Source organism: Giraffa tippelskirchi, chromosome 3 (genome assembly GCF_054371585.1).
Source record: "Giraffa tippelskirchi isolate mGirTip1 chromosome 3, T2T-mGirTip1v1.2.pri, whole genome shotgun sequence".
Classification (NCBI taxonomy): Eukaryota; Metazoa; Chordata; class Mammalia; order Artiodactyla; family Giraffidae; genus Giraffa; species Giraffa tippelskirchi.
In genome coordinates, this window is record NC_137277.1 from 87,415,533 (window position 1) to 87,421,532 (window position 6,000).

Here is a 6,000-nt window from a genome sequence, read left to right on the forward strand (position 1 = left end):
ATCAGTGTGAGAGACATAGGAGACTTGGGTTCAATCTGTGGGAAGTGGCAACCCACTCCAATATTCTTGCCTGGAAAACTCCAGGGAAAATGGAGCCTGGCAGGTTACAGTCCACGGGTTGTAGAGTAGGACAAAACTAGCATACACACAGGATATAGGATTTGTGGAATGTGTACAGACATCCTGGATTCTGAAGTCAGGTGCGCCTCGGGAAGCACACTATGAACAAAGCTAGTGGAGGCAATGGAATTCCAGCTAAGCTATTTCAAATCCTAAAAGATGATGCTGTGAAAGTGCTGCACTCAATGTGCCAGCAAATTTGGAAAACTCAGCAGTGGACACAGAACTGAAAAAGATCAGTTTTCATTCCAATCCCAAAGAAAGGCAATACCAAAGAAATGTTCAAACTACTGCACAATTGCATTCATCTCACATGCTAGCAAAGTAATGCTCAAAATTCGTCAAGACATACTTCAACAGTACGTGAACCATGAACTTCCAGATGTTCAAGCTGGATTTAGAAAAGGCAGAGGAACCAAAGATCAAATTGCCAATATCCACTGTATCATCGAAAAAGCAAGAGAGTTCCAGAAAAACATCTACTTCTGCTTTATTGACTATGCCAAAGCCTTTGACTGTGTGGATCACAATAAACTGGAAAATTCTGGAAGAGATGGGAATACCAGACCACCTGACCTGCCTCCTAAGAAATCTGTACGCAAGTCAAGAAGCAACAGTTAAAACTGGACATAGAAAAACAGACTGGCTCCAAATTGGGCAAAGAGTACATCAAGGCTGTATATTGTCACCCTGCTTATTTAACTTACATGCAGAATACATCATGTGAAATGCCAGGCTGGATGAAACACAAACTGGAATCAAGATTGCCGGGAGAAATATCAATAACCTCAGATACGCAGGTGACACCACTCTTAATGGCAGAAAGCGAAGAAGAACTAAAAAGCCTCTTGATGAAAGTGAAAGAGGGGAGTTTAAAAGCTGGCTTAAAACTCAGCATTCAGAAAACTAAGATCATGGCATCTGGTCCCATCACGTCATGGCAAATAGATGGGGAAACAACGGAAACAGTGACAGCTTCTTTCTTGGGCTCCAAAATCAGTGCAGATGGTGACTGCAGCCACGAAATTAAAAGAGGCTTGCTCCTTGGAAGAAAAGCTATGACCAACCTAGGCAGCATATTAAAAAACAGAGACATTACTTTGCTGACAAAGGTCCTTCTCTTCAAAGCTATGGTTTTTCCAGTAGTCATGTATGGATGTGAGAGTTGGACTATAAACAAAGCTGAGCACTGAAGAAATGATGCTTTTGAACTGTGGTGTTGGAGAAGACTCTTGGGAGTCCCTTGGACTGCAAGGAGATCCAACCAGTCCATCCTAAAGGAGATCAGTCCTGAGTGTTCATTGGAAGGACTGATGTTGAAGCTGAAACGCCAATACTTTGGCCACGTTATGGGAAGAACTGACTCATTGGAAAAGACCCTGATGCTGGGAAAGACTGAAGGCAGGAGGAGAAGGGGATGACAGAGGATGAGATAGTGGGATGGTGTCACTGACTTGATGGACATGAGTTTGAGCAAGCTCTGAGAGTTGGTGATGGACAGGGAAGCCTGGCGTGCTGCAATCCATGGGGATGCAAAGAGTTATGACTGAGCAACTGAAATGAACTGAACTGATATTTTTATTATATATGTTAAACATCTTATTGAAGTAAGATAAACATACAGCAACGTATACATATCTAATTCTATAGCCTGATGAATTTTCATAGTGAACATACTATATAATCTGAACCTAAATCAAGAAACAGCATTATCAGCATCTCAGAATTCTCTCTCATATGTCCCTCAAAGGTACAACCACTTGCAATGTCTTGATTTTTGACATTATAGGATAGTTTGAGCTGTTTTTGAACTTTCTATAAATGAAATCACATAGTGTGTAATCTTTTGTGTCTATCTTCTTTTGTTCAGCATTATATTTGTACAGTTCATGATGTCACTGGGTTTATCTGTGGTTCATTCTCTTTTCTGTATGGTATTCTACTGTGCGGATGTTCTACAATGTACTTGTTCTGGTAAGCATTAGGGTAGTTTCTGGATTGGGGCTATTATAAACAGTGCTGGTTTATGAACATTCTTGTTATGTCCCTTGATGAATATATGTATGCATTTCTATTGGGACTGACTTAGGAATGAATTGATGGATCAAAGCGTGTTTGTTTTCAGCTTTGGTAGTTACTGCCCTGTTTTCCAAGGGTACCTCTTTTCACTTTCTCCAGTGTATGAGAGTTCCTGGTACTCTACATGCTGTCTAACATTTTGTCTTTTTCATTTTAGTCTTCTCATAAATGGTGTCTTATTTGGCTTCAATTTGCATTTCCTTGTTAACCAAAAGTGTTAACCATCTTTTCATAAATGTTTTAGCCATTTGGATATGCTGTTTTGTGAAGTCGTTGTTCAAGCTGTCTACTTTTCTGCTGTATTCTCTTTTCCTTATTGATTTGTAAGAGGTTATTATTGTTGTTATGTTGCTATTTTACATATTCTGAATACGAGTCCTTTATCAGGTGTGTCTTACAAGTATTTTCCCACTCCATGTTTGCTTTCACTAGTTAAAGAACATCTTCCCATGATTAGAAGTTTTTAATCTTAATATGGTTCAGCCTGTCAAATTTCATCCATATGGTTAGCACATTTTATGTTGTTTAAGAAATTTTTGCCCACCTGTAAGTCATGAAGATATTTCTCTATGTTTTCTTTTAAATGCTTTATCTTTTGTTTTCATATTTAGATCTGCAACCCATTTGAAATGTATTTTTGTATTTTGTGTAAGGTAGGGGTCAAAATGCATATTTTTCTATGTGGATATCTATTTGACACAGCCTAATTTATTGAAAACATTACCCTTTCCCCCACTGCACTGAATATTAATATTTAAGGGTTTTTTTCTCTTCAGTTTAACATGTGGAAAGTGGGGCCTCATTGTTTAACTCATTTATTGATTATTTGGGCAATTTGCCATTTCTCTATTGTATTAATTAAGACAGGACAGATTCTGCTGCAGTAGCAAATGAAGCACCGAATTTCAGAGGCTTAAAATAACATGGCTTTAGTTTTCCTCATGCAAAGTCCAGTTGCCAGTGGGCCAATTTATAAAGCCGGTCTCCCTGCAATGACTGAGAGATCCAGGTCACTTCCATTTTGTGACTTCACAGTAGTATGTGGTCTCTACAATCTCTGTTAGAAGAGAAGAGAGCATGATGGTGGCACTTTGACTCTTAAATTCTTGGCCTGGATGGGAGACACCCAATTTCAGCTTACATTCTGTTGTCTGCATCTGGTAACACGGCCTCACCTCACTGAGGGGAACCTGGGGAGTATAGATTTCCTATGTGCCCAGGGTGGAGAGGAAAAACAGATACCAGAGAGATGGTGATCCCACCACACTCCCTTGACCAACTAATCATATTTTCCACTGTGCAAATGGTTTGTGTCTATTAACACTTTTGTGTCTATTAACACTATTTTGGGGGGGTATCTAATGTGTATATAAATTGAAATAACCTTTAAGATTTCTTGCTTTGAATTTTCTTTTTACTTAATAACGCTTCTCTAATTTATTACAAGCTTGCTTACCACATTTCACTCATCCTTTTCTCTAGTCTTTTCATGTTATTTTATTTAGATGTACTTTTTATAAGCAGCAAAGATTCTGATTTTCAACACAATCTGAGAGGCTTTTTCTATTAATAGGGGATCTAAATTTAATAAGTAAACTGATCACGCTTAGTCTCAGGATTGCCATGTTTTTGTGCCTTTGTTTTCATCATATGTGTGTGCTGTTTCTTTTCAGTTTTGTCGTTTGCTCTGAAGATTTGGTGTTGTTTGCTCTTATTCTTTACTGTGATTTTTTGAAAGTAGACATTCCTCTGATTTTGCTAGTGGGTTCCTGAGAGCTTTCCACAAATACTTTTAAAAATCTGTGTTTGTTTAATTGTAACAGTAATAAGTCAAACAATAACCTTTAAAAACTATGGAAAAGGAGGCATCAAACATTTTTTATTTCCCTATCCTCTGTTAATCTTATCTTTTGTTTGTGTTAACTATCTAATCTGGGGTAGTAAACTCAGTCATTTGAAACAATACAGTTTTTTCCCTCATAAACTAATTGCTCTTCCCATAAAACATTAGGACAATACCCTAAAGTACAAAGGCCAGCAACAAAATCTGCCATCATTTTACCACACAAAGACAACTGCTGTTAATATTTTAGTATATTTCCCTTCAAACTTTTTACTATATACATTTTATATGATTGAGATTATATTGTATATATGATTTTATATGCTGCTTTATTCACTGAAATGTTCTTATTAGCAACTAGTTGTTTTTGGTTACATGAAGTCTTCACAATCATTTTAAAGACCTTATCATATTAGATGAGCCATAAGTTATTACCATATCATTATTGTATATTTAGATTATTTTCAACTTCTAATTATCATAAATAATGTTGAATAGAATTATCTTTGTGCAAAAGGGGAAAAAGCACATTTTTTTTTTCTAATTTAGGATTATTTCATTAGGACAGATTTCCAGAATAAAATGAGTGGGTCAAAGGACTACCTTTTTTTTTTTTTGATCATGCTGTACAGCATGCAGAATCTTAGCTCCCCTACCAGGGGTTGAACTCATGCCCTGGGTCTTGGGAGCAGGGAGTCTTAACCATTGGACCATCAGGGAAGTCTCAAAATGAATATATTTTTTAAAGGATTTTTGGTTCATATTGCTAAATTGCTTCCCAAAGGAAATAGCATCATTATAAATGAAATCTCAATATAGCTATATTGTTGCTATAGTTCTTCTAGCATTTCAGATTTAGCATCAATTCATTTCTCATTATTGGTGTTTATATTAACGTGTACCTATAGCTAAAGGCTGTTTTGGGCATCTCCACCAATTATTTCCAACCCTTATCTTCCAAATCATGAGTTCTTTTTATGATTCAGTGACTCATTTTATGATACATCAAATTGCATCAAATACATGGAAGAATGTGGTTTTTTTGTTGATTACCAATCAAGTCAATGCTTTATGTAACTTAATTTGGTTTCTTTTCTGCATATTGCATCAGTTCAGTTCAGTCGCTCAGTCGTGTCCAACTCTTTGCGACCCCATGAACTGCAGCACGCCAGGCTTCCCTGTCCATCACCAACTCCCGGAGTCCACCCAAACCCATGTCCATCGAGTCGGTGATGCCATCCAACCATCTCATCCTCTGTCGTCCCCTTCTCCTTCTGCCCTCAATCTTTCCCAGCATCAAGGTCTTTTCAAATGAGTCAGCTCTTTGCATCAGGTGGCCAAAGTATTGGAGTTTCAGTTTCAACATGAGTCCTTCCAATGAACATCCAGGACTGATCTCCTTTAGGATGGACTGGTTGGATCTCCTTGTAGTCCAAGGGACTCTCAAGAGTCTTCTCCAACACCACAGTTCAAAAGCATCAATTCTTCTGCGCTCAGCTTTCTTTATAGTCCTACTCGCACACCCATACATGACCACTGGAAAAAACATAGCCTTGACTAGATGGACCTTTGTTGGCAAAGTAATGTCTCTGCTTTTTAATATGCTGTTTAGGTTGGTCATAACTTTCCTTCCAAGGAGTAAGTGTCTTTTAATTTCATGGCTGCAATTACCATCTGCAGTGATTTTGGAGCCCAGAAAAAAAAAGTCAGCCACTGTTTCCACTGTTTCCCCATCTATTTGCTATGAAGTGATGGGACCGGATGCCATTAGTTTTCTGAATGTTGAGCTTTAAGCCAACTTTTTCACTCTCCTCTTTCACTTTTATCAAGAGGCTCTTTAGTTCTTCACTTTCTGCCATAAGGGTGGTGTCATCTGCATATCTGAGGTTATTGGTATTTCTCCCAGTAATCTGGATTCCAGCTTGTGCTTCTCCCAGCCCAGCGTTTCTCATGATGTA